At 40.9% G+C, this 23,950-nt stretch overlaps 1 protein-coding gene across 1 annotated transcript in view; it reads left to right on the plus strand.

Annotated features, from left to right (window-relative positions):
- Positions 1–11,231: 11,231 nt before the first annotated feature.
- Positions 11,232–23,950, plus strand: part of LOC121410117 (coiled-coil domain-containing protein 77-like) — a 38,209-nt gene continuing 25,490 nt past the window's right edge. The window contains exon 1 of the mRNA XM_041601997.1: positions 11,232–11,318. The gene's annotated coding sequence lies outside the window, so the exon portion shown is untranslated. The remainder of the gene's footprint in view (positions 11,319–23,950) is intronic.

Consider the following 23,950-nt stretch of genomic DNA (forward strand, 5'->3'; position numbering starts at 1 on the left):
GTCCATATGAACCATATTTACACCATGAGGAATGTGACTCGCATCAGTAGCATACGCAGTTTTTTTTTAAAAGGAGGGTTCAAGCTGACTGAAATGCTCACAACCCCCCCCCAAAAAAAAAAAATTAAGGCCATTTCTTACCCCCGAAAAAATGACAAGTAAAAAAAAGAAGTTTTCACCATAAATTTTACGTCGTTTTGTACCTCTAAAAAAATTGCCAAGCAAAAAAAAAAAAAAATTAGGGGGTACAAGGGTATAAAAAACTTCAAGGAGCCGGTTCAACCCTTGTAACCACCTCCCCTGCGTACGCTACTGAATCGAATGTCAAAGTCATTAAATAACTTTCACAACAATGTTAATGAGTGCAACCCAGTGGCTGCGGCAAATTAATCAGATGAGTTCTAGTTGAGAGAACATTTTACGTCGAGGGTGTTTAAAGCCCGGTTTGAACATGTTGAAGAAAGGACATTGGCGGACAGTGACCCTGAGGAGACAAAGCATTGGAGGGGCACTGCATTGTTCACAAACAATACAGTGCCCCTCCAATGCTTTGTCTCCTCCGGGTCACGGTCCGCCACTGAGAAAGGATATTCACATTTGGTCTCGTTTTGTCTTGTTTTATATAAATGAGTAAGGAATTTACTGACAGGTAAATCCTGCAGAGGTAAATAATATATTTTTTATCATGGCTATTCGGTAATGCTTTGTATAGTAATACTATGGGAAAGGAGGTGGAAATAATGATCCAGTACACAAGTATTTGAAATACAAGTCAAAGTTAAATTAAGGTTTAAAGGTCAAGTCCACCCCAGAAAATGTTAATTTGAATAAATAGTGAAAAATCAAACTAGCATATTTGATTGAAATTGGATGTAAAATAAGAAAGTTATGACATTTTAAAGTTTCGCTTAAAACAGTTATTATGCACAACTCAGTGGTATCCAAATGAGAGAGTTGATGATGTCCATCACTCACTATTTCTTTTGTTTTTTATTGTTTGAATTCTACAATAATTATTTTTACCAATTTGACATCAAGAACCAACTTAACTAAACTTAACTTAAAGGGGAATCCAGCCTTGGCCATAAAATGTTGTGTTGGGAAGGAGAAAAATAAATTAAACAGAATGGTGAAAGTTTGAAAGAAATTGGACAAGCAATAAGAAAGTTATAGCTGTTTTAAAATTGAGATCACTAGCTACTATGTAGATTTCAAATTGGCAACTGGGTAAGAAAATTATGACAAGGGGCAAGGACAACTTTCCCATAGGCCATGTACTTTATTATCAGGGATTTGTGGTTTTCTCCTAAGTACCCATTCCCCTGGGGCAGTAATCTAAATATAACCCATGTAGTACTGTTTTATGTCCTCATGAAAGAAAAATATAATTTGAAATAAAAATTTTGGGAAAAATGACATTTTAGCCATAATACATGGAAGAGTAGTCCTTGCCTTACATCACTATGACATCCCATATGCGGCCAATTTGAAGTCTCCATGTGTATAGTGATTACCAATATTTACAACTTTTAGAAATTCATATCTTTCTTGTTGTTTGTCCAATATTGTTCAAACTTTCACCTATCAACTTGTCTGATTTTTCTTTTCCTTATAAAAACAAGTTTTTATTTGGGTTGGATTCCCCTTTAACCTTTAATGTTATAACAATGGTAATGCCACATGTTCAGTGAGGAATAAAACTTGGCGGTTTCACAGGACAATGAGGAGAAAATTAGAATATTTCATATTTCACATAATAAAATACAAAAGAAATAGTGAGTGAGTGATGTCATCAGAGCCCTCATTTGCATACCAACCAGGATGTGCATGATAACTGTTTTGTGAAATTAAGCAAAACTTTAAAATGTCATAACTTTCTTTATTTACATCCGATTCTGATGAAATTTTCAATTGTGCTTGTTGGATTTTTCTCTTTTTATTCAAATCAACTTTTTGTTGGGTGGACTAGAATAATCATGTCATGTAATAGTCCAGTCATTTTAACTTCTTCACTTAGAGCACATTGCAACAGAATTTATTCCAATGCAGAACATTTCTTTGTGGTCCATATATAGAAGACCATACCAGAAAATCCGAATAGAGGAAAGTGTTCTAATTTGCATAAACATAATGGTGAGTTTTGTTCATATTCGCTCAATCCCATTTAGTTTACGTAGCAGACGACGCTGTACTGAGACCCGATTGCAAATCATATAAATTCCTGACTTGATACTACTATAAACATTGACCTCCTCAAACTATAGCTATATCAATATCAGTAAGCAAAGATTTATTCTACAAGAACATTGTTATTATTAACATTAAATGCATAAATTCGATTCTGTTTGGACTGTATTAACTCTTTAACCTGAACAGGTCCAGGCATGGAAACTATCATGCTAGTCACGTGACGTTGTACACCAATGACATTTTCTGGCTGCTCGATCTCAGAGTTCAAGAGAGAAATGAAAATGTAGCTATTGGACCTGCCACATTATTATACTATCAAGCTACCGAAGTCACTCACCCCTTTTCCGTATTTTGCCAATTTATGGGAAAATATGTCAATTTGGAGCTAGCCCCTGAAAAACGGAACCTATCATCTTTATGTGGTTTCAAATAGTAAAAATGAATATACCATATGGCAGAAATGCCTTTTGCCTGAATGGGGGGGGGGTATAAACTACGATTTTTTAATAAAGAGGGAAATTAGGCAAAAGGGTGGGGAGATTTCGGGAACCCCCGAGGGGGTAGGCTTTGCTGAGCCAGCACTTCTTTATAATTATGTAGCTGATAAAGAAAAATCTACTGTTTTCTATCTCCAAGTGGTTACGAAACAATGAAAGTGGTTTGCTAATTATTATATCAGAAAAACATTTTTGCATCAATGAGGGCTCCAAATTGGTAGATTTTTCAAAAAACAGGCAAAATATGGAAAAGGGTTGGGTGACTTCGGCAAACCCCTGAGAGGTAGGGTTTGCTGTACCAGCACTTCTTTATATATATGTAGCTGATTTGGAGGAAAATCTTATTTTATTATCTCCAAGTTGTTATACAAAACAATAAAAGTGGTCTACTGCAAGGGGAAACGCCTTTTACCTCAATGGGGCTCCAAAATGACGAATTTTCCAAGAAATGAACAAAATACGCAAAAGGGGTGGGGTGATTTCGGCAGCCCCCTGAAGGATGTAGGCTTTGATATGCCATCACTTCTTTATACAAAGCAGATAGAGGAAAGGCTATTCTTTCGTTTCCAAGTGGTTTAAAACAATGAAAGTTGCTTACACTATAGCAGAAACATAGTGCCTCAATGAGGGCTCCGGATTTATAGATTTTCCATAAATTGGCAAATAATGGAAAAGGGGTGAGTGACTTTAGCAAACCCCGTATCGGATGCCAGCACTTCTTTATATTTAGCTGATAGAGGAACATCTATTTTTCGTCTGCCAGTGCTTGGTTTACTGCAAAGGGAAACGCCTTTGCCTCAATCGGTCTAAAAATGGCGAATTTTCCCCTGAGGGGGTAGGATTTGCTGTCCCAAGCATCACTTCTTTATATGTAACTGATAGAGAAAAGCCTACTCTTTTGCCTCCAAGTGATTTCAAGACAATGAAAGTTGTTTTTCTCTGTAGCAAAACACCACTTTTTCACATTGAGGGTTTCCAAAAGCCTGATATTTTAATTAAGCTACGGATAAGGGGGTAACTTAATTCGACAGGCTATTGCGGGACTATGCTTTAATGTTCTTGAACGTAATTGCATGCAGCTTGCAGAGCATTGCATCCTCTAACTTTTCCAAGACATTTCATTAACATAAAAGTTGCTTTAATATGTAGAAAAGCCATTTGCCCACACCTTTCTATCGCTATATACACAAATCGGATAACAAATAATAAAGTTAAAGTTTAGCAATATTTTGTGAAAACAGTCGTCATGAATATTCATTAGGTGGACCGTTAATATGTCACATCCCCATTTTCCGTTTTCTTAATGTTATTACATAAAATCAGAATTTTTTCATTTTTCATACTTGTGTGAATAATATATCTCCCTTATAATGAAATAAGTTGCAGCAATCAGTTTTTAATCCAATATGTCTAGTTCTTAGAGGAAAAAATTGAAAAACCTAGTTTCATATAATAAAATACAAAAGAACAAGTGGGGATGTGACATCATCATTCATGACGACTGATAAAATATTGCTAAACTTTAAAATTCAATAACTTTGTTATATGTTATCCGATTTTGATGAAATTTTCTGCATTTTGCTCAGTGAATTCTACTTTACTTACTAAGCTATAAATACTTTCAGCCCCGGACCACCCCTTTAAGACATAAATACTGTCGAATGCTGATATTTTGCATTAGTTGTTGATGCTAATGATAACCGGACAGCCCCGAAAACGATTGCAATCGATTCATAATATCTTGTGACTTGCGTATTCATTTCAAGATTTTCCATTAAGATTCTGTACAAAAGAATATTAAGGATAAGGCATATCGATCAATTAATTTTTGCAGGCCATCTTGGATTTATGCAAACTAGATGCCTTTCCACTATTCGGATAGTTTGGGACTTTTATTATGTTGAACATAAGGACCCTACAGATATGCACTGTGGTGAAAAAATTCTGTTGCAATTTGTTCCAATTTTGGCCAATGGGCTAAAATGATTGGACTATAACTGTAGTTGTCGGCAAGATAATCGAAGCTGATGCAATTGTAATCAGAGTAAGGGAAGTAGTGCAAGAGTGGTGTGTCTGATTCTAAGAGGATTAGTCTAAATGAATAGTCAGTTGAACAATCAATATTAAAAGAGTCACTAATTATTTACGGGCGAGACACAGACCTTCGGACTTGTTGGAGCGGTCGTGGAGCGGGGAGAAAAAATCATCACCGCTCGCTATACCGTTCACCATTTTCGATTTCGATTGTTTTTATTTTGTTTTCGATTCTCGTTTTCGATTCCCCCCCCACTTTTGTGAGCGAAATTCGACCCTCTCTCCCTACCCTATGAATGCCTGAACGGTCCCATGACAATTGCTCCGCCGACATCTGCTCCACCGGCAATTGCTATATACTCAATATGCGACAACTGCTCCGCCGATAATTGCTCCACCGATAATTGCTCCGCCAACATTTTGCTGCGCCGACATCTGCTCCGCCTACATTTACTACGCGCGGACATTTGCTAACCCTTTATGATAATCATTATTGATATCATGATTACGATTATGCTAATAATAATACTGATATAGTAATAATGATGATAACAATATTATTATTAATCATGATTAATATAAATTGTCACATGATTAATAACTAATATATCATAATTTTGGACCTTCTATATATACCCCTACCCCGCCCCCACTTTCAAAACCGTTCCGCAGCTCCTGGTTATGACATATTTCGTCAGTTTTACTTTCCAACCGCGTAGCCAGAATTTCATTTTGAAGGGGGCGGTAAATGCACGCGAAGCGTGCCAACACTTACAGAGCGCGCGAAGCGCGCTCCCTAGGGGGTGGGTGCGAAGCGCGAAGCTTTTGGTGTTTCATAAATTGAAGTGAAAAGAAGGCGCGTCTCTCTTGTCTCTATCAGCTCCAATTCAGTTGACTATATTGTGATTTTGAACCTTGTTTTCATGAACTTTGTTTCAAAAGTGATCGTGAACGCACATAAAAGGAATACAATGGAGGATATTAAAATGATAATAAACCCGCGCGAAGCGCGGAAGCTAAAGCGTTTTTATAATTTTTTTTGCCATGAAAAGGGTCCCAAGCCTTATTCTGAAAGATATAATGAATACTTCTCTTGGAAAGATCAGATTTGATTACAAACAATTTAGCGAGAGTGCATTATCTTTAACTCGCAAAACAGAGGAGAAGAAGTGTAGATGCCGGGAGGAAGATATTCCTCCCCGCGCAGAGCAATGAAACTCTGAAATTTCAAAGGGCGGACGTTTCATCAAATGCAGATATCTCTAATACTCCATCGGCTCTCATTCAATTGATTTTCTAAGATTATTGAACTTCATTACAAGGAAAATAGTGCGCAAAAAGTTGAAATTTCTGTGAATTATTGAAAAAAGGATGCCAATTTTTTTTTATTTATCCTGAAGCGCTTTATTTTGAATTATAAAGAACTTAAGTGTCATTCAAAATTTTAAACCGAGGGCGCAAAACAGGACAGGAGATGAATGTGCAGGGAAATAACATGATCGAAGTTTAATAGAATTTGATAAAAAAAAATATTGTACTTTTTTTTATTTAATACGACACGAATTTTAGACCTTCCCCAAATTATGGTTGTTTAGTAATGAGCTGAAAAGCGGGAAAGATGACTATATGGAGGTGACGGCTGAAATTGGTATAAAGATTTTACCCGCCCGCAGCCGACCCTACCATAAGTTGCGCGATCAATCAAAAAAAAAGATAACTTCTTATATAAATGTATACATTTGAACTTTAACCGGCAAGAAACACATATAGCTGAGGTGGAAAAACAGGATTAGAGAAAGGCTGGGGGAAACAATGGAGAACTTCAACATTGTCATTTAACCGCGCACAGCGCGGAAGCAAAATTCATATATAAATTTAGAGCAAGAGTGAAGGAGTTTCTCTTTTGAGAAAAAAAAAGAATAAAAAGAAAAAAAAACCCAAAGCTACCTTTCTTCCCTTTTCCCTTTCTCCTCTCTTTTTTCCCTTCTTTTTTTTTCTTTTTGGGGACGTTTTTTGGGGGGCGACCACCCCACCCCCTGGCTACGCGCCTGTTACATTCCTCATTAAATGCAATTAGCAAGCTGGTGACATCCCCACTTATTTTTTTATTGAATAAATTATATTATCAACATTTTAACCAACAGGAAAGAAAAAGATTGCATACGCAACTGATTTATTCATTATCGCAACTTATTTTTGTTACAAAATATCTAAATTATTTCATGTACATAAAGCCAGGAGCAATCGTTGCCGGAGCAAATGTCGTGTCATCGAAACACTATCCCTTTAATGGTCAGATTCGCTTTCAAGTTGCTAAATATTGTCAGAACACTTAAAGTTCTCATTAACATCCACATATAATATAACATAATAATATAAATCTCACCTGCACGTGCACCCACATCTGCACCACTTCACATGACCCCTTTACCCTCTCCCCTTTTTTTCTTAACATTTCAAATCATTATGTGACATCATTATTATAGACCCGTAATTTTTTTTTCTACAATGGTTTTCATGTAGCTGCCTTCCTTCGGCTGCTATTCTCTCAAGCATTTTGCTTATGATAGCTGGCCACTGCATTTTATTTTATATAATTATTATTACTTACATGTACATGTATATCTATGTAAATTATTCTATTATGTAATCGTCACAATTTGTAATTATTTCATTTATTTTTGTATTTCTTTATATTCATTATGATTACTGTCTTTGATATATTGAATTTTCAATAAATGCAGAAACACCTGCAAAAAAAAATAATAATAGTGCATGGCTGATCCAGGGGGCCCGGGGCCCCCCTATTGGCGGAGCAACAAAAAAAGGGGGGAAAGAGAGGATGAAAAAGAAGAGGAAAATATATAAGAGGAGGAAGACTTTGTGAATTTCAAAAAAAAAAACTTTCATGTCACTATATAATTTTTTTGCTCGCACTTCGCGCCCGCATTGCCTGTTTGATGATATCTTGCTCAATAGGCTGATCATGGATCAAGTTGTAACCCTATCTAGGCCGGGGGGGGGGGGGCTCCGAACCCCCCTCATAACGAGTTGCGCAATATTTTTGCCGCGCATATTTTTTTGACCGCGCAGCTCGCTGACTTTTTACTTTCAAGTCATGCGAAACTTTTGAGACCAAATTTGCGTCACCCGGGTACGAGGTTCCAAAATTACGCAACGTTATGTAAGTGCATGTCAGACCAAAAATTGCTCAAAAACGTGATTTTGTGTACAAAGTCAATGTAAATAGTGTTTAAAACCAAATATCATAATGTATGATCATTTTTAGTTTTGCTGGTCTAAATGTATTTATTTTATGCTGTTTATGATCTTAGAAGAGTCCCCAACAAATTTCATTGAAAAAAACGATAAAAAAACAAAGGGTCCAAAAAACAAAGAAATACATAAGAAATTGCAAAAAACAATAAAATACATAAGAAATTGATCTGATATCACATTTTTCATGTAAACTTGCTAAGAGCAACACAAAGAGTTTCTAGGCCAAAATAAGAACATTTGGAGCTTTATTTAGGGATTAAGAGAAAAAAGTATGATTTCACATACTAATTACGCATAAATTAGCATAATTACTTAACAATTCGCATGAAATAAATTACTATACAATTTTGTAGATTATATCCCAGACAACCTGCGTGCCAATTTTCGGCGCGATCGCGCGGTCGGCGGCCGAGATCTCAAGGGGGGTGGGCCTGGGAGCCCCCCCCCCTCCCCCGGCCATATGAACTCCAAAAATACCCCGGCCTAGATAGGGTTAGGTCAGTATACAAAACATAATTCAGCTCGGACACTGAGCTTTCATTCATGTGTTTGATTTACAAATTGATTTTTTTTAAAGTGCTCTGTACCCGTTTTATGGTGTGAATATCAACATTTTCAGCTTGCGTTGTGCACTCGCATTATTGGATTCGCAAAGTACCTATTTTCTTTATGCATTCTATAAAGTTTTCAAAATATCCCTTTTCATGTGTCTGATGTCAAAACGTAGGCATTAATTACTAAAATATATTAACACATGCATCTTATTCATAATTTAAAAAGTGCTTAAAATGTCCAGTTGTCATGCAGGCATCAATCAACGAATTTCACGCTCTCAAACATTTTCACGAATTCTAAATAACTATATTGTCCCTTTTTATTAGAATGGAATATCAACAAGTTTCATCTCGCGCTTATAGATTTAGATTTAGATACATAATCAATATAATACAGACAGATCAATGACATTTCGTAACAAATATTGTAGATAAATTAAACAAAACTAAAGTGTGTTGCAATTATTTTATCTATGAAAAGAATGTAGAAATGAACGGAAGGTCTTGCCAACAAAAGCAAAGCTTGTATGGAAGGCAAGTCCCCAAACTTAGTTTATATAAACAAACTATATATTCAACTATACACAACAAAAAAGTAAGTCCCCCTTGAACAAACATCAATAATTCCGAACCAATGCGAGGTTTTTTTTTAAATATTTTTTTACATGAGCGTGTAGGTAATTTTATAAGCTACCATCTGAGCAAAACGGACGTATTTTACGTCATGCTTCAGTGAGCACCATCAGAAGGCAAAAATGTCACTTTTCAAAAGCCACAAGCCAAATATCAAGACTTTTATTCCATTTTATTGGAACTGATTCCACATTCTCATCATGAAATAGTCAGAAGGTTTGTAAAAGGTACTTTCTAAAAGACGATACAACTTTTTTGGCTATTTTTGGTTATAAACACAAATCCAAATTTGCTATAATTGGATTTTTTACACATTTTTATTAATAAGAATGATAGAATATGATGACAGATATTTTGGAGAAGAGTATCTTCAACAATATTCATCGTTCAATGAACATTTATTGAAAACAAAAAATACGATTTTCAAATATCATAGGCAAGTATTGTTTCATTTTGGTAACTGAAACTGATCTTTTATCAAAATTTTCGGTATGTTCATTACTAATTAACACGCTTCAATGATTCAAAGGCGTTTATATAAACATTCACGCTTGAATGAACATGTGGAATGTGATTAGCTCTTTTTTACGTTATTGGAAAAAATGCAATTTGTAACTATGGATATCTGTCACAAACCTCCATGCATGGTTCATTTGATTTGATTTTTTATGAAAATCCTGATGTTTAATGCATCAGTGAGCACACAATATTCGAAAATTATGCAAATGAGAAGAACGTTCAAGGCCTTGGCCCCACTCTGTGCCGTATCGAATTGTTATTTTGGTGTGCGCGCCTTTTGGATAGTGTTACTCTTAAGCCATGTGCGAAGTTTCATGAAATAACTGTTGGCAGAAGTACCGTCCATGAAACAAAACCTTATTTCATATTTGTTACAATTTTGACTTCCTCTCTGATATATATATATATATATACAATACATAATATAATACATAACTTATATACATAAATATTTCATGCCTGAGTGAGCAGCACTCAAACAAAGGGTATAAAAATAAGGCTTGGCAGGAATTAGATCTTCCAAATTATTTCAGTTTTTACCGGAGGTAAGTTGTTTGTAACTTGCAAAGTGGGGGGGGGGGGTGATATCGGACAGATCAATCGTGATCTCTTAATTCAAGCGATTTTCATGAATTCTTAAAGGACAAGTCTATCCCAACAAACTTGATTTGAATAAAAAGGGACAAATCCAACGGAAGCACAACACTGAAAATTTCATCAAAATCGGATGTAAAATAAGAAAGTTATGACATTTTAAAGTTTCCCTTAATTTTTACAAAACAGTTATATGCACATCCTGGCTGGTATAGCAAATGAAGAGACTATGACGTCTCCTCATTGTAACTCTGTACAAAATGAAGTATAATTCAAACAATAAAAAACAAAAGAAATAATGAGTGAGGGACATCATCGACTGTCTCATTTGAGTTGTGCATATCACTCTTTTGTGAAAAATAAGCAAAACTTTAAAATGTCATAACTTTCTAATTTTATATCCGATTTTGATGAAATTTTCAGCATTCTGCTAGTTTGATTTTTATCTTTTTATTAAAATCAACATTTTTCTTGGGTGGACTTGACCTTTAAATTGGAATTTAATGCATGAGTGAACATGAATTGTAATTTTTAATGCAGCATTTTACTTTATCATGTTAATACATCTCAGCAGTAAGTTAATGGAGTCAGGAGAATCGAGGGTGAGATGTACTGAAGTGGGTGAAGTAACACTTAGCCCCTAGACTGGTTGCTACATGTATTTACATGAACGAATGAAGTCCAGAGCGGACTGTCAATTCAATGATAAATTCTGAAATTTTAGGCATTTAATCAAATAGATCTAATGAAAATATTATCAGTAAATCCACTCAATCAATCAATATGATGAATCAAATCTTTCATAAATATCATATCTTTTTGTATCATCTGTTCATTGATTTTACATGTGTTTTTATTAACTTGAACATTCAGCTTCTTTGATTAATTATTAAAGCCTGCTGCCCTCTACGTTAAACGATATTGCGTGCGAATTTCGAAAGTTAATTCCAAAATCCAAATACTGGTAGGGGTAGGCCTACCGGTACCGTACCTGTAGCCGTTCTTTGGCTTTGCCTCTGTAAGTATTTTGTTTGTTAATGTTCGTTTGAAATCTATTTTCATTTGGAAACTGACCCGTCTTGCTTGAATTTGGGGCAATGTGTGTAGGTGACCCGATTAAACAGATTTCCTAACCGAGCCCGAGTTTAGACCTAGGGCCGTAGGCCGTACTAGGCCGCCGTACGTGCCGGTATAGTGAGTGGTTGTATTACCGACCGGCCTTGTATTACCGAACGTGCGCATCGTACGCGTCAGAAAATAATTTCATACGCTCAATTCTTTGCAACATCCTTCCAAACAGAACTTGAATAGAAAGATGATGAAAAATGGTCAAAACACATTTTCAAAGTTTTAATATTCTAAAAATAATAAAATATGGTCAAAATAGCTCATCAGTGATTTTGTTGATTTCTCAACTTTTCCCATTGAAAACACACGTTCGGTAATACAACACCTTTGTCAGGTGACCAAAATATTCACATCCGAAGAGGGGTCCGATTGGAAGCTAATATCATCAAAAGGAAAAACGATTTCGGCAAATTTTTTATATATTTATATTTTGTAGGTAATTGTGTATTTATGGTGAAAGTTTGGTGAATTTTATGAGAATAATATTTTTGAAATGATTGAATTCATGAAAAGTGTTCGGTAATACGATCCACTACCATAACTACTAGTAGGATGGGGGGTCGGGTGTCCGGACACTTTATCTTTTTGAAGCCTTCTTTTTTGTCTGTGGATTACACTAAAAATATGAATTCATGACTTGTAATCATTATCGATTTTGTTCTTTATAATATTTCCTAACATTCTGTACTAAAAATTGATGAAACTTCGCTTGTATATTTTTCCAAATGACATTCTAAAATTGATCGTCCGGACACACAACCCGTCCGGATACACAACAACTGGGTATATGGTCAGTTCCCCCATGTCTGCGCGGTCTCCCAAGTCTGCGCACCCGCGTATCTGCGCGATTCTAGTTAAAGAAGCTTAAGATACGCAACGAGCACGAACTTTACAAATGCAATACATAGGCAGCACGTACGTGCAAAGCGCCAACTTAATGTGTTCCGCCATTTTGCTTGTTGGTTGCCGATAATCGATAAAATGCGCATTTTCAGATTTTTTTACGCTCAGTCATTATCCTTGACTGAAACATTGTCATTGACCAATCAAAAACAAAAAATAAGATTCTATAAGAAATATGAATATTCATATACGAAAGTATAAACGTAGATAATTCAGTTTTATGTGAAATTTAAACACAATTCTTCAAAATTGGGTTAGTTTTATGTCTGTAAAATAACCCTTAAAACCAAAGTTTTTTTTCGAAAAAATAAGGGTTTTCCCCAGTTGTCATGGTAACATGGTCGGAATTAAAAAAGCTTAGCAAACACTTTATTTTAGTGATCGAGGATGTATTTGTTTACGGTATACGTCTACATAAGTTATGACATTTTTTTCCAGACCATGGATCACACATGGAGATATAACTGAGAACAAGGTTATATTATATAACCTTGTTCATTGAATGAGTGCCATGGATGAACTTTCCAAAAGAGGTATTTTAGGCAAGTTTTTATGATTTCCGGCAATTTTCTGACACAGCTAGCATTTAGAAGACGTAATTTTTACAGAATTAGAAGAAGACATCATGGATTTTCCTAATTATCACGACGGATATGCAACTTACTTGTAAATAAATCAAACAAAGTCTATGATTCATTTTCGATAATTCAAAAAGAGACATTCAAGTCTCTGATTGAGAGCCGCAGATTGAAGATTCGCACGGCGCAATGGTAACGTTTTCGCCGAATTCGTCGGGGCGAAAACACCAAGCGAGCCGTCCCACTCACCAGTCCCGAACGCTGCGCTGTATGTTTGATGATATATCTGGTGCCATTTCGTGCTTATAAATTAGTTTTTTCTACAATGCCACTATCTCATTAAAATTATTTGTCATGATAACATTTGAAATATTACCGTTTAATGGCCCAAAGGATCGACTGTAATAAAATACACTTTGAAATATTGTCAGAGAGTGATTAGTTAGGTGATGTTTATGGTCAGAATTTAGTCATGGCTTCGGGTGAACTTACGCGAACGCGGCCACTTGCTCACGGGGCGAGTCGGCCTGGCCCTTTGGTGGAAGGCCGTTAGGTGCAGTGCAGCAAGAGCAGAGTTGAGAGTTAAGTAAAAATACTTTGAAATAAGTAATCTGCAACTATTTTTTTGTCTTACTCTTATCCCTTTAGATTAATTCGATAAGAGATTAAAATTCTAAAAGTTTAAATCCAATTTTAGACAGTGGCATAACAAAGAGTGGTGCTTTATAATTATGGGGGGGGGGTCTTGCATGCCCCCAATTCAGAAAAAAGAGGAAAAGGAAAGATCAATCATGCAAAATTGTTCAATTGGATTTTTGTAACAAAAACATCAAAATTATGCTCAATTGCTCATGTCGGTTGTAACTTACATGTACTAAATACTTTTTAAATTTTGCCTGATCGATACACCATATCGTATAACCCTTAATTTTTTTCGCTCGTTATTATGCCACTGATATAACAGCTAGTTTATGCCAACATTATTTGGTTGCGGGATCAAAGCATCAGCTATAGCTAAACATTTATACGTTATGCCTGTTCAACTTCAAATACAGATTTAGGCCTGCATTTACGAGATGTTTCTAAGATCTATGGGTGCCTTTATTATTTTCATTTTCAATTAAAACAATTATTATGTATTAATTTAGTATTAACCTCCATGATACATTTTACTGTGTTAAATCATGCCATTTCTGTTATATTAAGCCCTTGTAAAAACATGCTCAGTAGCAGACCCCCCCATATATAAACACAATAGAAATGTATATAAAATGAATTGACCCACCCCCCCCTGCTTCCTTATCGAGGACAAAATGAAAAAAAGAATCAAAATAATTGACCGCCCCCTTTGACGAGGCAGCTGTCGGTGGCATGATGTCTTTGACCTTTTTGCGTGTAAAAATAATACTGAAGAAATATAGGGGCTCTCTAAGTGTCCCCCATGAAAATCGATCTGGATCTGCAAGTGCATGGGGCTGAGCCCTCTCCAATGTCATAGCTACACCATGGCTCCGTAACACAAAGATTAGCGATCAATTGCTAAGTGAATTGGCTAATCAAGATCAAACATTGCAATGTTACACGCGCATTTGTCGCAAAATACTGACTAAGAACCAATCAGAAGCGTTCTTTCATATTTGCTATTCATCGCAAACCTTTGTGTTACGGAGTCCATATCTTTACGTTCTAGCTCTCATATTTTTCAGCTCCCTGATTTTTTTGGAAGAAAAAAAAAAGGCGAAAGAAAAGAGTGAAATAAATCCAATACGATTAATCACAATTTGAGTTGTTTGAAAGAATTATACTTATCAGATAAACTGAATTAAATTCTACTATGATGAAGAATATTAAACAGCAATCTTGATAAATTCTGTGTTTTTTTTTTTTTCAAAATCAGAACCAATTAACCTTTTTCTGATTTTTCTGTCACTTTCCACATTTTGAAGAAAAAAATTAAGTTGTTCATCGACGCCCTGTACTGCATGATGAAACTGTATCCCCCCCATAAATCGCCTTGCTCATTTCTCTTATCTCAGCTTGACCTTAATTAGTTAATCTTAACGATTTGGCGGTACTGTCAAACGTGACTGGTCGCCATCATAGCTTCATCCCCAACAAACACGGAACAAACAATCACAACAATATTCTGTTGTTCGAGCCAACATCATTCCGTTCAATACGCGTAAGGCCATACGTGGGCATGCACAAACAACGTGGGTTCTCAAAAACTGACCCGCGTTTGGACTGAAATTGTGATTAAAATAAAAATGTCATAAATAACACAAAAATATGGGTGTAATAACGGATATTTGATTAACGGAAAAACATAAATCGCTTATTCATAAGAATTCCGGAAAAGATTTGAACAAGGTTTTTATCAATGGTAATCAAGAGGAATTAGTGTATAGATGAATGGCGCTCAACGTTAGCCGGGTGAGGGCGCGCGCCAAATTTGGCCAGAATCTGGCAATATGGCGTCGCCCTTTAAGCTGACGTTGGGTCTATGGCTCGTGCACGTACGTGGCAGGTATTCATTAAAAAATCCGACTCAAAATGGTGGAAAAATAATGAATTCAGGGCATTTCATGTGACAGCCTAAAAAATGCAGCCTTTGTAAATACCCGAAACGTGTGCAAAGTGAATGAGTGCGCAGACATGGCATGGGGTACCATTGTTTTTTTCAATCTGAAAATGACTGCCCGCAGTTTTTTCAAGAAAATCCTATATTTTCTTTTATTTTTAATGAGAAATTTGGTAAACTTACTCTTAATAATATAAGGAACATTATCAACTCAAAGATTTTGTGTAATAAGAAAAAAATCATGTTAAATCTGAACTCAAATTGTTAGGTGCGCAGACTTGGGGCCCACCATTATTCCTTACCGGTACGGACAAACCCAGGGCAGGGAGCGCCGGCCCGCGAAACGAAGCGGGCCGGCGCCCAGGCCCAGGGCAGGAGATTACCGTGTATGGTTGGACGTACCCCTTATCGACCACCTAATCTTCTAAGCATTGTATCTGCGAATATTTTCATCAATTTTACCCAGTTTTCATCTCATTTGTGCAGAAAATTGAGCAGATCAGATTCCCATGTTTCTCACGGCGACTCCGATTCAATCAGCGTATATATCGACGAACAACGAATGCGACGATTTTACATTTGCTCATTTGCATCCATCTTTTGAAACCGTCCACCCACGATACACTAAGTTTACGGCCTATTCTTGTCGCTGTGGCGAAGTATTTTGACTCTTCCAAATCAGTTCTGTGATGTCAACATGCTAAATGATCGTCTCACTACTTCCATTGCGAGCTCCGGCACATGATTCGACGATTGACGACAGATACTTGTTCTAAAGCCGTTTCCTATCGGATTTCTTGTTTTTTCAGCGGGGTTTGGGTCTGGTCAATACAATTTTGATTAATTCTACTAAATATTTACTTTTTGTTGCTTCTTTTTTTTCTCGTAAAATCGATTCTTACCGTTTCTATGGACACTGCGCCTACTCTCCTGCGCGTATCGTTTGTAAGACGCAATAATTTTAACGCGCGCAAGGTGGTCGGTTTCAAAAGAGGTGGTCGATATGTAGTAGTCTCACCATATTTAATAATTTACTTCAATAACTCCATACATCTACTTGATTTGCTAGTTCAGCCTTCTGGACTGCCATACCCGAATAGAACTCCCAAGGATTTAAAAAGCGCGCGCGCGCCCTCTCCCGTTCAGGCTTACTACCCATGAACACCGCGCAATTAGCGTCCATCTTCCTCTTTTGCTTTCGGCAAGCCTACGGATCAGACGTGCTCAGATAAGTCTCCCAAATTTCAAATCTTTTTTGATCTTTGGTATACTCTTTTTGCTTATCTTTGTGCATTCTCCCTTTTAATTTCAATCTCCCCATTTGTGTGTTAGATTGTGTTCAGGATTTACACCCGGCGCGACTTTTTAGCGTGTTTTTTTGTGACACTTATTTTGTTTTCCTAACGTTTGGGTTCTTCACGCTGAAACACGTTCCTCGGCGGTGGGTCCTTCGTACCCCCCCCCTCGTCGCGCCGCTTCGCTAGCGCGTTCGCGAGGCACCGGGTTTAATCTGCCTACGTGGCAGCAAACCTCCTGCCACGGTCATTGTTCTTCATGTTCAAAGTGTGGTAGTTTTTAGTGCCGTTCTCTTGAATTATTTTCTAGACAACCTCTACACTTGTTGCAGTGGGTGTTCTTGTTATTCCCTTTACAGGTTGGGATCTACGACTCTGCTTTTTTCCTTTTCTTCCGGAATTGATTATTAAGATTTTCAATTGATTATTGATTGATTAATTCTTCAATTCCCTTTTCCTTCTGTTCTGAATAAATTTCTTGATCGATATTTTATTCACAGGTGGATCTTAACTCAATTCCTTTTTCCTTTCTGTTTGGATTAAATTTCTTGTTTGATAATTTATTCACAGACGGATCTTAAAACTCAATTCTTTCCTTCCTGTTCTGAATAAATTTCTTGATTGATTTTTTATTCACAGCCGGATCCTCAAGTTCTTTTCTTGTTCCTTTCTTCTCTGAATAATTTCTCTTGATTAAGATTTTATTCACAGACGGAACTTAAAACCCCCTCTTTTTCACTACAGGGAGTTTTTAATTAGACTTAAGCGATTTCGTCTGGGTTGATTGGCTATTCAACCCCCCCCCAAAAAAAAAAATTTTTTTTGCAGGTGGGGTCTTCTTCTTGTTAGAAATTCTTTTTGTTTCTGACCTCTCCCGGAATTGTTTCTTCCTTCAATTCCCTCTCCCCTCCTAGTCTTATAGTTTTTATTTCGACAGGCGGGCTCTACGATTCTTCTTTGAGGTTCTTTTCTGTGTCGTTCCTCCTCTTGAAATCGTTATTAGAGACGTTCCCCCCTTCCTCCTGTTCTGTTTTCTTTACCTTTCCACAGGAGGTTACGTTTTTTCTCTTGGAAATTATCGTAAAAGTTCTCAATCCCTTTTATCCGATTTCTATACAGGTGTTCTAAGAACCTTACAGGTAGATATCTAAACTATTATTAGGTTCTTCTCCCTCCCTACCCTTCCCCTTTTGAATTGTTCTGTTTACCCAAACAAACTTCTTATAGGAGGAGAGTAAGACCACTCCGGTCTCCCAAGCGAGATCTTGGTAAAAAAAAAAAAAAAAAAAAAAATTCTTGTTCTTTTCTTTTTTCAGGGTAGAGAGAGGCACCGATGAGCGGGACTAACACAGCCCCAGAGGACCCGGTGTCCCCCACGGGGATCGCCCCGCTTGCAAGTGTTCAGAATTCGACCGCCTCCACCGGCGGCGGTGAGTATGAGGGTGCGTCGTTCAGCATTCCGAATTTGCGGTCGGATGCTAAGAGTAGGAAGGCCGAGACTGTGGCGCCACGGTCTCGGACAAAGAAAAAAGTGGTAGCCAAGGCTTCCAAGCCTAAACTAGGTCCTGCCGCCGCAGCACCCAAAGGGCTATGCGACCCACCGGCTACCGGGTCACCAGAAGTCCGGGGGGAGAGTGCGGTTCTCTCCCCCCGGCACAGGTCAGGATCTCTGCCGTATAAGTCGTCCTCCGTTGACAGCATCGGGAGAGATCGCCCAGCCCCTGACCGCGAGAGGCGTCACACATCAGACTGTGACCACAATCTGACCCCGTCAGATTCGGGTGATTTTTCGTTGTTGGCGGCCGCCCTGCCAGGGGCGGCAAATCGTAAGAGATCACCCGCGCCTCTTGTGCCTTCTTCTGCTCCGGCCACGCCGGCGGAGCCCGCAAGAAAGAAGAAGAAGAAGAGGTCTAAGGAGAGGTCGGCCAGCCCTGCTGCCAGGGGCATTCCTCCTTCAGACCCTTGTGTCGGTGGTCAGATGTCACAGCTATTCACGCTGCTGTATTCTGCCTTCGAGCGGTGCGGGTTCGCCCCACCCTCGACCTCTACTCACTCCGCTGGTGCCCCCGAGCATCATGCGAGACAAGTGAGAGATAACCACCAGACACCCGGGGAATCCTCGAGCGATTCGGTTGAATCTCTCGAGTCCACCACCCCGACGCATACGGGACGCCCTTGCCTCCCGGAGAGCCGACCGAGAGGCCGTATGGCCCCCGCGGCTCTAGGAGCCCCTCCAGGGGAGGAAACTTGTCATGACATCCTCCCCGATCAGAACGAGCGAGACTCCCCTTACGAGGAGTCTCTCGAAGGCGAGGATAACCCTCCCACGGCCGACTCCGCAGTAAGCGCCCAGGCGCTACTGGAGAAGTATCTGCCCCACATCTACCCTCCGAGCGGGGGTATCGATGAAGAAGGGGAGTCCTTATTTTTTGCCCCGCCGCTTCAGGCGTCGAAAGGCATTAGATTAACCAAGGACTTCAAGTCGGCCTTTGAGAATGCTGCCGCTCTAGCCAGCTCCCCACTGGTTAAGAACAAAGGGCAGAAGTCTTATGGAAGACAGTTTACCTTTGTCCAGGAGGACCAAGAAGCATTTTTCTTGCCCAAATCATTCTCACCAGAACTCGATCGTATCGGGGCGAGATTGGGGACCCGTTTTTCCGCCAACCAGCACAACTCGTCGGAAAAACAGGAGGTAGCATATGAGCGTCAAACCCGCTCGGCCCTTCGCCTGACGGCGTACCTCGGGGCCCTAATGGCTCTCAGAGCCCAATCGCCTGAGTTGGGAGTGTCGGACGGTGACGCGGTCGCCTTAGATGAAGCGTTACTTTCTCTGATTGGCGACTTATGGATGCAATTATCCTTTTCTGCGTCCCTCGTAACCAATGCTCGGCGGGAGAAGGCGCTCAGCAAACTCGGCATCCCGCCCAAGGAAATCGCTAACTTCCTCCCAGGCATCCCCCAAAGCAACAAGTTCCTCTTCGGGGGCGCAGCGGCCTCCCTCCTCAAGGAGGAGGTCGACGGTCGCAAGCAGGCGTCAGAGCTTATTAAGGAGCTCAGACCCAAGCGCCCGGCGGCTCCCACGACGAGGAAGCCTCCAGCTCCGAGGGCGCAAGCCCACCCCCGCTCTGCTGCTGCCCGGAGACGCCGGGCTCCAGCACCGCCGCCTCGTAACTTCCAAGTCTCTCGAGACCAGCGAGAAGCCAGAGGCAGGGGAAGAGGGGGGCGACCCAATTCGAAGGCGCCGCCCAAACCGAAGCAGTCGGTTTGACATGCTGCCCCGAGCGCTGGGCAAGGTAGGCGGGCGTCTCCGCCATTTCCTCCCGGCTTGGGAGGAAATCACGGAAGACGCATATATCTTATCCGTCGTGCGAGACGGCTTCTTTATAGAAACAGAAGCCTTCCCGCACGGCGCGATTCGCATCGCCTCACCGCCTTCCTCCACCCTCCACCATCAGTACATTGCGGCCGAAATCGCCGCACTGGTGGAGAAGGACGCAATAGAGAGGGTGACAGACAACCCCAATCTTTGTCTATCCCCGATCTTCGTCATTCCCAAGCGCTCGGGCAAATTGAGAATGATTCTCAACATGAAGAGAATCAATACATTCATTCCGACCGAACATTTCCGGATGGAAACGTTAGCCACGATCCTCCCCTCACTGGAGGCGGCGGACTTGGCAGTGTCCCTGGATTTACGCGACGCGTACTTCCACATTCCCATCCACCCAGCCTCACGAGACCTGCTGGGTTTTCAATTCGACGGCGTGACTTACCGATTCCGGGCCCTCCCGTTCGGGCTAAGACCGGCGCCCCGAGTGTTTACACGCATAGTCACCACCGTGGCAGCCTATTTGAGAAACCAAGGCCTGCGACTCTTCGTCTATCTAGACGACTGGCTTCTTGTCGCAGACTCAGAGGTAAAGTTACAAGCTCACCTCTCCTTGCTACTACGGGTGACTCAGAACCTCGGGTTCATAATCAACTGGGAGAAATCGGAGCTCACTCCTTCCCGCGTCCCCACGTATTTGGGCGCGAGGATAGATATACCAAACCAGCTCGCACGGCCCAGCCCAGAGAGGGTGCGGTCGATCACGTCTCTCGCCCGCTCCCTAAGGGGGCGCAGTCACGTGAGAGCCCGCGTCTGGCTTCAGTTACTAGGCTATATGGCCAGCTTAGTAGACATAATGCAAGATTGTCGTCTCTATATGAGGCCCTTCCAAAGACACCTTCTCCGCTACTACAGCCCCGGAGTAGACTCACTGCATTCTCGGATTCCCTTACCACTGGCTATCCGTCGCAGTTTAGCGCCCTGGACTCGCCCAGCATTCGTGGCTCAGGGAAAGCCACTACAGACTCCCCTCCCGTCAGCCTCATTGACCACCGACGCCTCGCTCTCCGGTTGGGGAGGCCACTGCGAGGGGGAGATGGTGTCCGGAGATTGGGCTTATCCAGGCGCCCTCCCTCACATCAATGTGTTGGAAATGCAAGCGGTGTCCAACGCTCTTCGCCACTTTCAGCACAAGCTAATCGGGCGGACAGTGCTGGTCCGCACGGACAACAGGTCTGTGGCAGCCTACATAAACAGACAAGGGGGCACACGGTCGAATTCTCTCGACGCGTTGGCTGCGGGTCTCTGGAAGTGGTGTCGTGCAACGGAGATTGTCCCGATCGCCTCGTACATACCGGGCAGGGACAATCTCATAGCCGACTTCCTCTCTCGGGGGCGGTGCCTCCCCTCCGAGTGGGCACTAAACCCAGAGATCTTCAGGTCGATTCTCCACCGCTGGGGACCGCTGGACATCGACCTGTTCGCAACAGCGCTGAATCGGAAGCTCCCAGTCTTCTGCTCTCGAGTAAACGAGATGGAAGCGTCACATCTCGATGCTTTCTCAATGAACTGGGGACGTCAGAGGTGCTATGCCTTCCCGCCTTTCTCCCTGATCCCGCAGGTCCTCCGGAAGGTGAAGGCGGACAGGGCGTGGGTACTTCTCATAGCACCCAACTGGCCGGGAAGGGCGTGGTTCCCCCAACTACTGGAATTATTAGTGGGGGATCCTCTCACTCTACCTCCGACAAGTCAGCTAGTTTCCCAGCCCCTCTCGGGAATCAGGCATCCGCGGCCGGAGTCACTACACTTGACTGCGTGGCCGCTCTCGGGGAGGATGCCCGGGCCCTAGGTCTGTCGGATCGGGCAGCCAAGTTTGTCTCGGAAAGCAGGCGTGCTTCCACGTTGGGCTTATACAACTCCAGACTTGGCATCTTTTCAGAGTGGTGCAATCAACGCTCACTCGATCCTCGCTCTGCTTCGATTGCGTCGATCGCAGATTTTCTGGTTGACCTTTTTGATAAAGGCAAAGCGATCGCAACTATCAGGGGCTATCGGTCCGCGATTGCAGCGACGCACCGCGGTTTCGCGGATGGTTCTTCTGTATCTAACTCGTCAGTCATTACGGATTTATTAAAATCCTTTTTTGTGAAGCGGCCACCAGTCAAATCCTTAGCCCCGTCGTGGAGTTTGCCTGCAGTTCTTAAGGCCCTTGCAAAACCGCCCTTTGAGCCCCTAGCGGAGGCTTCTCTCCATAACTTAGCCATCAAAACAGCGTTTTTAATGGCTATCGCTTCGGGCCAAAGGCGAAGTTCTCTCCATGCCCTGTGTGTTTCCCCGGGACACATTCGCTGGGAGAGACGGGGTGTTAGGTTAATTCCGACCCCCTCGTTCATCGCAAAGAATCAAACTATGTCGTCTGGTTCAGTTGAAATCTTCCTGGCCCCTCTGTCTAGTTTTTCATCTATTTCAGAGGATAGATTGTGGTGTCCCGTGAGGGCGTTGAAGTGGTACTTGGATCGCACCAAATCGTCTAGGAGTTCAGATCAATTATTCGTAATTTCACGTGAACCCTTCTCAGCGGCATCCCGCGACACCATCTCTAGATGGATTGTTGAGGCCATCAACTCAGCGGGCGCGGGTGCTTTGTTATCGGATACAACCAGGCCTAAGGCCCATGACACTAGGGGCATTAGTTCGTCATGGGCCTTGAGAGCCGCCTTTTGGCGCTCATCTAACTCCTTCACTTCGTTCTACTTGAAGGACATTCCGTCCAGTGAGGCGAGATTTGCTGCTTCGGCGCTTAAAGCAGCTGCGGCTTTTTCCCCCTCTCCCTAATTTTCGTGTTTCCTTTGGTGTTTAAATTTTCGGGCTTACATTTGAAAACATGCCTCCCTACGGGTTGAGTCCGTGCTGGTCTAGCAAATCAAGTAGATGTATGGAGTTATTGAAGTAAATTATGAAAATACTTACCTGATTTTCTTATTTACGAGATAACTCATACATCTACTTGATACCCTCCCACCGACCCTCCGCCTTGCGTAGCAACATGTTTCAACGTATGGGCTTGCAAAAGTTGAGGAAGATGGACGCTAATTGCGCGGTGTTCATGGGTAGTAAGCCTGAACGGGAGAGGGCGCGCGCGCGCTTTTTAAATCCTTGGGAGTTCTATTCGGGTATGGCAGTCCAGAAGGCTGAACTAGCAAATCAAGTAGATGTATGAGTTATCTCGTAAATAAGAAAATCAGGTAAGTATTTTCATAACTAGTCTTGAGGACTCCTAGACAGCTGGCAGCCGTCTGTTTCGAGGAGTTTTTTAACATTTTTTTTTTCTCCTCGTACACAGACGGCTCGCTATCGTGCAGCCACCATTAGGGGACTCGCAATGCAAAATCCCCCCGTCGGGGCTCTTCAATTTTTGTCTTTATTGAGCGTGCGAGCGTGGTCGTGGATGTCGGACGTATCTCATTGAATCTCTTCCGAAATCTTTTAAAATCACTTCAATCGGATAATTATATGGATTTATATATCCTGCGGATTACCTGAAATCTGAATGATGAATCAAGTGTTTCTTTTGACAACCTTAAGCGTTTTTCATTACTTCGTAGCGTATTTTTCATGTTTTGATCATTTTGTAGGGGATTTGCGTGCGAGCGTGGATGTCGGACGTATCTCATAGAATCTCTTCCGAAATCGTTTTAAATCACTTCAATCGGATAATTATATGGATTTATATCCTGCGGATTACCTGAATCAAGTGTTCTTTTTGACAACCTTAAGCGTTTTTCATTACTTCGTAGCGTATTTTTCATGTTTTGATTAATTTTTTCTCGCGATCTT

Source organism: Lytechinus variegatus, chromosome 3 (genome assembly GCF_018143015.1).
Source record: "Lytechinus variegatus isolate NC3 chromosome 3, Lvar_3.0, whole genome shotgun sequence".
Taxonomy (NCBI): domain Eukaryota; kingdom Metazoa; phylum Echinodermata; class Echinoidea; order Temnopleuroida; family Toxopneustidae; genus Lytechinus; species Lytechinus variegatus.